A 12,408-nucleotide genomic window follows, 5' to 3' on the forward strand; every position below is an offset into this window, starting at 1 on the left:
CTATGCATTTTTTTCTTCCTTTTCTCCTTATTTCTTCCCTTCTCTAGTCTGGTTATTATGGTTGTTTGTTTGTTTAAGCAGACATATTTAATCTATTCTCTTTATACCTGTTCTACATCTCCTTCTTTATTTTCCTATCTCTCTCTCTCTCTCTGGATTAAGCTGTATAGTTTCTCTGTCTGGTGAAGTTTATTTTCTTTTCTTTTTCCCTACCCTTGTCATTTCTCTGTTTGTATGGGACAAGGCCCCTTCCATTAACACCACCCCCATCCTGTGGTTGAGTTGTAGCTGGTGTTTTTTGTTTTTTGTTTTTGTTTTTAAATTTTTATTATTTGTTTGTTTTGGCTTTATTTGCTTGTTTTCCTTTCCAGAGCTGCTTCAATGAACAAATCCAAACACACCTGATGGAGGGTCCAAAACATCAGTAAGAGTAGGGAGATAAAGCAAACAAAGTCACAATAAAAGAGAGCAAGTAACATTCTCCAAAAACACCTCTTGAATGGTCAGATCCTGGACAGTGTATGACCCCTCTTTAATATAGTAGTGCTCACAGGTGCAGGGCACATAAAAAGCTTTTAAAACACATAAGAGAAAGAAAACTAGCCAGAATGATGAAATGGAAGAATTCTCTTCAAAAGAAATTCCAGGAAGAAATGGATAGCTAAAGAATTGATCAAAACAGATATAAACAATATAACTAAATAAGAATTCAGTATAATAGTCATAAGATTAATAGCTGGGTTTGAAAAGGAATAGAAGACAGTAGAGAATCTATAGCTGCAGAGATCAAGGAACTAAAAAATAGTCATGATGAATTAAAAATGCTGTAAATGAGGGGCAAAATAAACTAGCTGCCATCACAGTGAGTATTGAAGAGGCAGGAGGGGATTAAGTAAAATAGAAGATAAAATTATGAAAAAAGAGAAAGGTGAGAAAAAGAGAGAGAAAAAAACTCTGGACCATGAGATGAGAATTAGAGAACTATGTGATTCAATGAAATGTAATAATATCCATATCATATGAGTTCTGGAAATAGAAAGAGAGAGAAAAGGATGGAAAGTATACTTGAACAAATCATAACTAAGAACTTCCCCAATCTGGGGAAGGAAACAGACATCAAAATGCAGGAGGTACAGAGAATGCTCTTCATACATAAAAAGAATCGATCTTTTGCATGACATATCATAGTGAACCTGGCAAAATACAGATAAAGAGAATTCTGAGAGCAGCTAGGGACAAATGGGCCTTAACTTACAAGGTTATATACATAAGGGGAGTAGTAGACCCATGGCAGTCCAGAGGGAGTGGCAGAAAATATTCAATGTTGTGAATAGGAAAAATATTCAGCCAAGGATCCTTTATCTAGCATGGCTGTCACTCAGAATAGAAGGATAGATAAAGGTTTTCCAAGACAAACAAAAACTGAAGGAATTCATCACCAATAAACCAGACTTACAAGAAATCCTGAGGATGGAACATTGCAAGGACCACAAAGGACCAGAGACATCATTACAAGCATGAAACCTACAGATAACACAATGACTCTAAACCCATATCTTTCAATAATAACACTGAATCTAAATGGACTAAATGCTCCAGTCAAAAGATATAGGGTATCTGAATGGATAAAAAAAAATAAGACCCATCTATTTGATATCTACAAGAGATCCATTTTAGACCCAAGAACACCTTCAGATTGAAAGTGAGAGGGTGGGGAATCATCTATCATGCTACTGGAAGTCAAAAGAAAGCTGGAGTAGCCATACTTGTATCATACAAACTATATTTGAAACTAAAGGTTGTAACAAGAGATGAAGAAGGGCATTATATCATAATTATGGGGTCTATTCATCAAGAAGAGCTAGCAATTATAAATGTCTATGCACCAAATTCAGAAGCACCCAAATATATAAAACCATAAATCACAAACATAAGCAATCTTATTTGTAAGAAGGTGGTAATTGCAGGGGACTTTAATACTCCACTTACAACAATGGGCATATAACATAGATAGAAAATCAATAAAGAAACAATGGCCCTGAATGACACACTGGACCAGATGGACTTGACAGATGTATTCAAAGCTTTTCATTCTAAAGCAGCAGAATACACATTCTTCTCGAGTGCACATGGAACATTCTCCAAGATAGATCACATACTGGGTCATAAAACAGCCCTCAATAAATTTGAAAGAATTGAGATCATGCATGTTTTCAGATCACAATGCTATTAAACTTGAAATCAAACACAGGAAAAGGTTTACAAAACCTCCAAATGCATGGAGGTTACAGAACATTCTACTAAAGAATGGATTGGTCAACCAGGCAATTAAGGAAGAATTAAAACATATATGGAAACAAATTAAAATGAAAACATGACAGTACAAATGCTTTGGGATGCAGCAAAGGCAGTCCTAAGAGGAAAATACGTTGCAATCCAGGCCTATCTCACGAAACAAGAAAAATCCCAAACACAAACTCTAACAGCACATCTAAGGGAACTAGAAGCAGAACAGCAAAGAAACCCCAAGGCCAGCAGAAGAAGAGAAATAATAAAGATCAGAGCAGAAATAAACAATATAGAATCAAAGAATAAACAAAAACAGGAGAACAGATCGATGAAAGCAAGAGATGTGGGTTTTTTTTGAAAAAATAAACAAAATTGATAACCCCCTAGCCAGACTTCTCAAACAGAAAATAGAGAGGATCAAACGAAATAAAATCCTGAATGAAAATGGACTTATTGCAAATAATTCCTCAGAAATATAAACAAATATCAGAAAATACGACGAAAAATTATATGCCAACAAACTGGACAACCTGGAAGAAATGGACAAATTTCTAGACACCCACACACTACCAAAACTCAAAGGGGAAGAAATAGAACATTTAAACAGACCAATAACAAGAAAGATATGGAACCTGTTATCCAAAATCGCCCAATGAATAAGAGTCCTGGACCAGACGGCTTCCCTGGGGAATTCTACCAGACATTTAAAGCAGAGTTAATAATATCCTTTTCAAGCTGTTCCAAAAAATAGAAACAGAAGGAAAGCTTCCAGATTCATTCTATGAAGCCAGCATTATCTAGATTCCCAAACCAGACAGAGACCCCACGAAAAAGGAGAATTACAGGCCAATATCCCTGATGAAAATGGATGCAAAAATTCTCAACAAGATACTAGCAAAGCAAATTCAACAGCATATAAAAATAATTATTCACCATGATCAAGTGGGATTCATCCTGAGCTGCAGAGCTGGTTCAATATTCACAAATCAATCAATGTGACACATCACATTAATAAAAGAAAAGATAAGAACCAAATGATCCTGTCAATAGATGCAGAAAAAAGCATTTAACAAAATACAGCATCCTTTCTTCATAACCCCCCCCCCCCACAGAAAGTCAGAATAGAAGGAACATACCTAAACATAATAAAAGCCATAGATGAAAAGCGCACTGCTAATATCATCCTCAATGCGGAAAAACTGAGAGCTTTCCCCGTGAGATCAGAAACATGACAGGGGGGTCCATTCTCACCATTGTTGTTTCACAGAGTTTTGGAAGTCGCAGCATCAGCAGACAACAAAGTGAAATAAAAGACATCAAAATTGGCAAAGAAGAAGTCAAACTTTCACTTTTCTCAAATGACATGATACTCTACATTGAAAAAGCAAAATACTCTACCAAAAAGCTGCTAGAACTCACACATATATTCAGCAAAGTTGCAGGATACAAAATCAAGGTACAGAATTTAGTTCCATTTCTATACACCAATAATGAAGTAACAGAAAGAGAAATCAAGAAATCAATCCCATTTACAATCACACCAAGAACTATAAAATACCTAGGAATGAACTTAACCAAAGATGTAAAAAATCTGTATGCTGAAAACTTTAGAAAACTTATAAAGGAAATTGAGAAAGACATAAAGAAATGGAAAAAACATTCCAGGCTCATGAATTGGAAGAGTAAATATTTTAAAATGTCAATAGTACCCAAAGCAATCTACACATTCAATGCAATCCCAATCAAAATTGCACCAGTATCCTTCTCAAAGTTAGAACAAACAGTCCTAAAATTTGTATGGAACCATAAAAGACCCCAAAAAGCCAAAGTAATATTGAAAGAGAAGACCCAAAGTGGGAGGCATCACAATCCCAGACTTTAGCCTCTACTACAAAGCTGTAATCATCAAGACAGCATGGTATTGGCACAAAAACAGACACATAGACCAATGGAATAGAATAGAGACTCCAGAATTGGACCCACAAAAGTATGGCAAACTAATCTTTAATAAAGCAGAAAGAGTATCCAATGGAAAAAAGACAGTCTCTTTAACAATGGTGTTGGGAGAACTGGACAGCAACATGCAGAAGAATGAAACTAAACCACTTTCTTACACCATAATAAAAAATAAACTCAAAATGGATGAAGGACCTAAATGTGAGACAGGAAACCATCAAAACCCTAGAGGGGAAAGCAAACAACCTTTTTTACCTCAGCTGCAGCAATTTCTTGCTTGACACATCTCCAAAGGCAAGGGAATTAAAAGCAAAAATGAACTATTAGGACCTCATGAAGATAAAAAGCTTCTGCACTGCGAAGGAAGCAATCAACAAAACCAAAAGGCAACAGACATAATGGGAAAATATATTTGCAAATGACATTTTGGATAAAAGATTAGTATCCAAAATCCATAAAGAATTTACCAAACTCAACATCCAAAAAAACAAATAATCCAGTGGAGAAATGGGCAGAAGACATGACTAGACACTTTTCCAAAGAAGGCATCCAGATGGCCAACAGACATATGAAACCATGCTCAGTGTCACTCATCATCAGGGAAATACAAATCAAAACCACACTGAGATACTACCTCACACTGGTCAGAGTGGCTAAAATCAACAACTCAGTAAACAACAGATGCTGGCCAGAATTTGGAGAAATGGGAACCCTCTTACACTGTTGGTGGGAATGCAAATTGGTGTAACTGCTCCTGAAACAGTGTGGAGGTTCCTCAAAAAATTAAAAATAGAATTCCACTATGACCCAGCAATAACACTGCTACAAATCTACCCAAAGAATATAGGAGTGCTGATGCATAGAGGCACATGTACCCCAATGTTTATAGCAGCACTTTCAACAATAGCCAAATTATGGAAAGAGCCTAAATATCCATCAAATGATGAATGGGTAAAGAAAATGTGGTTTATATATGCAATGGAATACTACTTGGCAATGAGAAAGAATGCAATCTGGACATTTGCAGCAGCATGTGTGGAAGTAGAAGGTATTATGCTAAGTGAAATAAGTCAGTCAGTGAAATACACATATCATATGTTTTTACTCATATGTGGAACTTGAAAAACTTAACAGAAGACCATGGGGGAGAGAAGGGGAAAAATAGTTACAAACTGAGAGGGAGGGAGGCAAACCATAAGAGACTCTTGAATACAGAGAACACACAGAGGATTGATGGGTGTGGGGGAGAGTGGAACATACGTGATGGGTATTGTGGAGGGCACCTGTTGGGATGAGCACCAAAGCCAAGAGCATACTATACACATTGTATGTTAGCCAATTTGACAATAGATTATATTAAAATAAAAAATGAAATAAAATTAAATTAAATTAATAAATTAAATTAAATTAAATTAAATTAAATTAAATTAAATTAAATTTTGGCCTGACTAGTTTTTATGTCTTTTATCTCTGCCATAAGGAACTCCCTGAAGTCTTCTATATATCCTTATGGTTGTTTATATTTTTTTGCATTTTTTAAGTTTATTTATTTATTTTGAGAGAGAGAGAGCATGCGTGGGGAAGGGGCAGAGAGAGAGGGAGAGAGAATACCAATCAGACTCCACATTGTCAATGCAAAGCCTGTAGTGGAGTTCAAACTCAAACTGTGAGATCATGACCTGGGCTGAAGTCTGATGCTTAACCAACTGAACCACCTAAGTACACCTATGATTGTTGTTAAATTCTGGCTCAGGCATATTACTTATATCTGTTTTTATTTGATCCCTGGCCATGCCCTCTGCTTGTCCTTTCTTTTGGGATGTATTCCTTCCTCTTGGCATTTGTCTAGGTTTCTGTCTTCTTCTCTGTGTTAGGAAATCCCATTTTGTTTCCTGCTCCTGAGAGTAATGACTTTGTTAAGAAGAGTCTTATACTGTCCAGGACCTGGCATTTCAGGAAATGTTTCTGGTGTATGCTGGTGTATGCTGTGTGCACTCTGTGCTGTGTTTTGGTTGCTCTTTTCCTCAGTTAGGCCTCTGTAGGTTTTCTCTTTGTCTCCTGTGGATAGTGTGTGGTGAGTTTTAACTATGTATGCTCTTATTTGCTTGTTGAAAGAGTTCTAATCCTATTTTGACTAGAGCTGAAACTTTGTAGCACTTTATGGTCAGTAGACTTGGTGTGTGTGTGTGGGGGGGTTGCTGGTCTTCTTGTGGAGGGGACCATTGCTCTTTTTCTCAGACACACTTGCTTTAGCACCTGCAGAATGCAGGGGGTGGGATATGGTGTAGGCAGCTCAGGCCTCCACTATTAGTGCTGTGTTGCTCACTGATGTCAGTTCATGCTGATGGACAGAGGAGGAAAATGGTAACAGCTCTCTTCCTTGTTCCTGGAGAGGGGAGTTGGTGCATGCTGCTGTTTGGGAAGCCCTTATAGAAGAGTGAATTGTCTTCCCTAATGTCCCAGATGCCTGCCTTCACTCTATGTACAGGCAATCTGCCCACATGGAAGCATAGTACAACTGTGTTTTATCTCAGGCATGCTGACTGTGTTTCAAACTCCAAATTTAGGGACCTGGCCCAGACCCCATGCTGATCCTCTGGTGAAGGTGTTGCTCTGCTGGGGCTAGTGTGTATTTGTCCCAGAAGAGCAGTCACACCATCTAGCAGGATCTTGGTGTATAATATGCAGCAAAAACCCGGTGTCCAGGTTAGCTGCCCCCAGCAGGTGTCTCTGCCCCTATGCTAAGGGACTGGGCAGTACAATAACACATAACAGCTCTTTTGCCCCCTTAGAGGCAGTGCCACCTCTCCCAGATGTGTTCCAATAAGGGGGTAACTTGTCTTCTAGTGTGTCCCAAGGTATCCTCAAATTGCCTTTTCTGCTCCCAGGCCTTTACCCTCCTTTTCCACAGGAGCACCAATGCACCCTCTAGGTTCCACCCAGCCATGGCAGACTTGAAATGTCAGTCTTTGAGCTTTACTGGCTGTAAAGCCTCATGCTAATCAGCCCTTCTAATTTTCCTAAACAATGATTTTGGGAAAGTGTTTTTCCTGTGCAATCCTCTGTGGACTTCTCTCTGTCTCTCTGTCTCTCTCTGTCTCTCTCTTTCTCCTCTGTCCATGATCAGGAGTCCTTCCCCTCCATAGCAGCCACAACCCTTTTCTCCCCAAAATCACATCTCTACACCTACTAACCTTCCACAATGTAGCCTCTTCTCTCCCTCTTGTTGTAGAGTCTTGTCTCTCAGTCCTAAGATTGATTTCTTGTGTGTTCAGAATGATTTGATATTTATCTAGCTATGTTCAAGTGATAAGGCAAGAATAGGGTCCTCCTCCTACTCTACCATCTTAACTTTTCCCATCTTCTTAATCTTTTTTTTTTTTTTATAATTTTTTTTTTTTAACGTTTATTTTATTTTTGGGACAGAGAGAGACAGAGCATGAACGGGGGAGGGGCAGAGAGAGAGGGAGACACAGAATCAGAAACAGGCTCCAGGCTCTGAGCCATCAGCCCAGAGCCCGACGCGGGGCTCGAACTCACGGACCGCGAGATCGTGACCTGGCTGAAGTCGGACGCTTAACCGACTGCGCCACCCAGGCGCCCCACCATCTTCTTAATCTTAATGACTGCATTTGAATTCAGAGAAAAGACTTGAACTCTGCGGTCTGAAGCCCCAGAATGGTTAGCTCTGTTAGAATAATACACTTGAAACTAGACTGAATTCTTCACTTATAGTACTTTCCTGGGATACAAAAAGGGGCATGACATGGGGCAAAGTTGCACACCCCATGAGAACCAGAAATAGAAACCAGCTTTATGTTCCATACACTATTATTGTCACCAACATCAATATAGACTTTTCATAGTTTCATCCTTTAATAGCTCATTTAATATGTCTTAAATGGTATCATATTCCTAAATAAACATTCCATTTGAATTAGTCACAAGGACATGGAAATCCTGTCCTTATACCCATGAGTTAATAGACACAGCCTTGGAAGCAAGCTACAGGAGATAGTCTCATGACTTGTCTGTTTTCAGCTGCCTTTGTACTTTTTTTTCCCTTCCTTTAGTCCTGACAGTCTTTCCTAACTCTTCTCCATTCTAGATGCTGTTTATAGAACATGTTGGCTGAACAGAAGAATGAGTTTCATGTCCTAGACTCTCAAACAAACATCTGGAACTTCGATAGGGTTTCTAGATTTTATTTTTAAAAGAAAGTATAGTAAAAGAAAAACATACACACTACAAAACAGCACTATCATTTGTCATCACTATCACCATCAGAGTGATTGGAAACTATTTATCACACTTTAATGAAATTGGCCAGTTTTGCCTATTGGTGGAGGAGCATTCTGTGACAGATTGGTGGGAAGCAGCAGACAGCTACATCTAGAAAGATCCTGAGTCAACTCACTTTTGTCCTGGGCCTCACAGAGGAGGCAGAAGGAGGGAAGGAAGGTCCTGAATTATCCTTTTTTCTTCTGTGTCTATCTCTCCTCACCTCTCCCTAATTTCCATCCCTCTTTCTCTTTTAATGAAGGGTCCACTCTTCTACTTTCTCTCCCCACTTCTCATTCTCCAGAGAAATTCAATTCCACTGAATACCAAGAGACATGAACTACCTCATGCTTTGTTTCTTTCAGGAGTCTCCCCAGTATCATCACTTTGGGCTCTGAACAGCTGCTAATGGAGGCCATTTTCTGTCCAGGGTTTCTGGTTCTGAAGAGTGGAAGGATGAGAAGGGAGGTAGGTAAACAGATCCAGTTCAGACTCCTCAATAGTGGAAGTACCTGCAGTTTACCTCACTCATTACTCAGAGGGCAAAAGTGGGTGTTAATATTCTTCCCAAGACAATGTAATTCAGTCTTATATAAAGAAAGCACATCTTCCTGTCAACATGACTTTGACTCTATTCCACATGGACGCAATAACCTTGGCATGATGTTTAAGGGATGTTTGTTAGTCTGGCTCACCTACCTCATTTGTTAGAAATGATGTAGCCAGTGGAGAATTATTTCTCTTTATGTTTTGTAGATGAGGGCGGGAGGTCACCATCCATTTTCTTCTCGGTAGTTATTACTAATTTTACCATCTTATAGATAAGGAAGTTGTGATTCATGGAGAAAAGTTAACATAATAGCTAGTAAATTACAAAACTAACTTTGAACACCCATATCCTGCTAACAAGTCTAGTGCTCTTTGCACCTAATCTAAGCTTCTTGTAAGAACCAACATAAAATATTGAAGTGAGCTCAGGAGGGGGTGAATACTAACCTTGTGATTCTTCCATAAACTGGTGTTCCTCTGCTCAGTCCCTTAAGCAAGGCATGTCTTTCACCAAAGAGCCTTTTTTTGATCATGCTTTTTGTCCTCTTCTGGGAGCCATCTGACCTCCTTGCCTTTGCATGGTTCTTTCTCACTTATCAGAGATGTCTCCCTGACTTAACCCAATTCTTTCCTATCTCAGCTGCCATTTTGTTTCCATCTCAAGTCTTCGATTTGCAATTATCTTTATATGCCTGTTTACTTGTATTAAAAAAATGTTTTCTTGTTTGTTTGTAGTTGTTATCAGCTTAAATCTTAGGGAGGGCAAGGGCTTTGTATTCCCACTATCCAGAGCTTGGCATAAAGGCACTAACATATATTTTCTTGAATAAATGAGGACATTTAGGTCTTAATTGTCAGAAAAAGGATTTGGGGAAAGGGGCATCTATTTTAATTTAGTGCTTTTTGTGTGTCAGCCACTATGTGAGTCAGTATCTGTGTGAAATAGACATTTTTCTCCTTTTGTTTTGATGGAGATGCTGAGAATTTTAAACAAGTTTACAGACCTGATAAGTGGTGTAGCCAGGTGTCAAGCCAGACCTGTCTGTTGGGTTTTGTTTTTCCTCATCAGTCCAGTGGAGGTCCACAAGAGTAGATCATGCAAACAAACTGATTTTATATAATGTTGGATGCAACAATTCTTTCAAAAGGCCTTGCATTTAGAGCCAGGAGTCTATTGGGAAATGGTTATGTTGAAAATTTCCTGAGATAATTATTTATTTAGTACTAGACAGGTTGCCTGCCACAAAGGAAGACCAGGTAAACTTTGAGTGACTAAATTAATGATAATAGCCACATTTTCTTGGGCTAGATTTATAATAGTGTATGCATTGTGCAAAAAGCATCATGGCTTTCCTCTTAATCTTTGTAACACATTGGGTATTGTGGATGTCCCTTTCTTTCAGGTGAAGAAACCAAGACTCAGAGAATGAGTCTTAAACGAACTGTTTAAGCTCAATCAATTGGTAAGTGACAGAGGAGCACTCTGAGGTCAGGCTTCATCTTAGCCCCTGCTCTGTGTGGCTTTGTGTATTCTCCCGGGCTATGATGTCACTGGTGTAAGCTCATAAAGTGACAGCAGTGGGAAGCATCATTTCTGGAGCCCTTTCAACATGATAAGTACATACGGAATGTCAGTGATTTCCTTTAAGCCTCAGAACAGCTCTTAAGAAGTAGGTGGTATTGCTGTCTCCATTTGACAGATGGGGAACCCAAGACTCAGGGATTGTTATCTTGCACAGGGTATGGACTATTGGGGAGGCCTATCTCTTAGAGCATTCCCATTTTCCCTGAGTGGTGTCTGCAGATCAGGAATACTTGGAAGAGTAATTTAATGATTTTAGCTCATTTTCACGTTTTCAAGCTGGAGGAACAAACCAGGCAATGAAAGTTCCCTGAAGCAAACACAGATGGAGAGCAGGTGGAACATGTGTGAAGGACATTTAGCTGAGTTTTGGCTTAGATCCCTATTGGATCCTGCCCCGACCCTGCCTACCTCTGCAAATTTATTCTAAAATGGAGTGCACTTCTCTGAGAACTCATCGTCAAGCTTTGTTGATAGTTTAGGAAACCCATTTTCCACATGGCTTTCAGGTTCACACCCCAGAGAAGCTCTCCAATATCTGGGTGAGTTTTAGCTTACCCCTGCTGAATGGTCATGAGGACAGCCAGCTTTGTTCTCTTCTAAGGTGATAATAGAACCAGGGTGCCTGAGGCATGCCCAGTGTCCTTAGTTTAGGAGCAAAAGTTAGGTTGTGTGTTGAGGTCATTCTTCTCTTGGGTCCCTGGACTTCTTGGCTAGTCAGAAGGAGTGTCTGCTTTAGGGCGTGCATTTTTATAATGTTTCATGACTGATTCCAGCTTTTTAGTTCTGATAGTTCCATGCTGACTATGGAATAGAACGGGAGGAGGGAAGGTGGGTCAATGTTCCCAACCCTGGGGCCGAGGCTGGCCCTACATGAGCTGTGTTGGAGTGGAAAGAATATTGGCCCAGGTGTCTGAAGGCCTAACAGAGAGGCCTCTTTGGGGCTCAGCATCCTTATCTGTCAAGGGGGGTTATGATACCCATCTATATACTGTCTAGACCTTGGGTAGGGCAAATCCAGGACTGCTGTGAATGGCTGTGTACAGCTGAGCTCCAGGGCTGCAACCAAATCACTCAAGATCGACCCCCACCTCCCATGTCATTGTTGTTATATGACATTAGAAACAACACAATGGGATGGGGTGAGGAATGAAGAAGGAAATAAATAACGAACAAGCATTTCTTTGAGGTCTGATGTTCCCATTTTATAGTTGGGGAACTCAGGCCCAGTGAGACAGATTAATAAGTAACTTATGTGGCAAGAAAGGCAAAGACTGCATTCAGATCCAGACCTTCCTAGTTGCCTTTGGCCCATTTTCCTGGGGATCTGGTGCCTTCTGAGAAGGATTAATGTAGATTAGCCTGATTCTCCTGTCAGTTTTCAGTGTGTTAACAGAGTGGTCCCTGGGGCTGTTATTGTGCCTTTCAAATCCCCCATCTTAGGCTGGGGAAAGTCCAATGCATAGGCCTTTTCTTTCACCACATCCCATTGGCTACTCCTGCTACTACCTCTCCTAATGGGGTGTCCCAGGTGGCTGGAGTGAAGACATAACAAATTCTGTTAGGGAGGGACTTACCTTTGTTTAAGAAAATGCTGTTATAGCCATCCTGAGGGTAGGAGAGAGCAAGAGAAAACAAGGGATGGTCAGAGGCTCTGCTTACAAAAATGACCCAAATTTCACCTTCTTCATGAGACCAATGCAGACCTCCTTATTTAAAATTGAATCCTGTATTCCCCAGCATGCTTGGTC

The sequence above is a fragment of the Puma concolor genome, chromosome A1 (assembly GCF_028749965.1).
Source record: "Puma concolor isolate L17-30 chromosome A1, mPumCon1.1.hap2, whole genome shotgun sequence".
NCBI classification, from domain to species: Eukaryota; Metazoa; Chordata; class Mammalia; order Carnivora; family Felidae; genus Puma; species Puma concolor.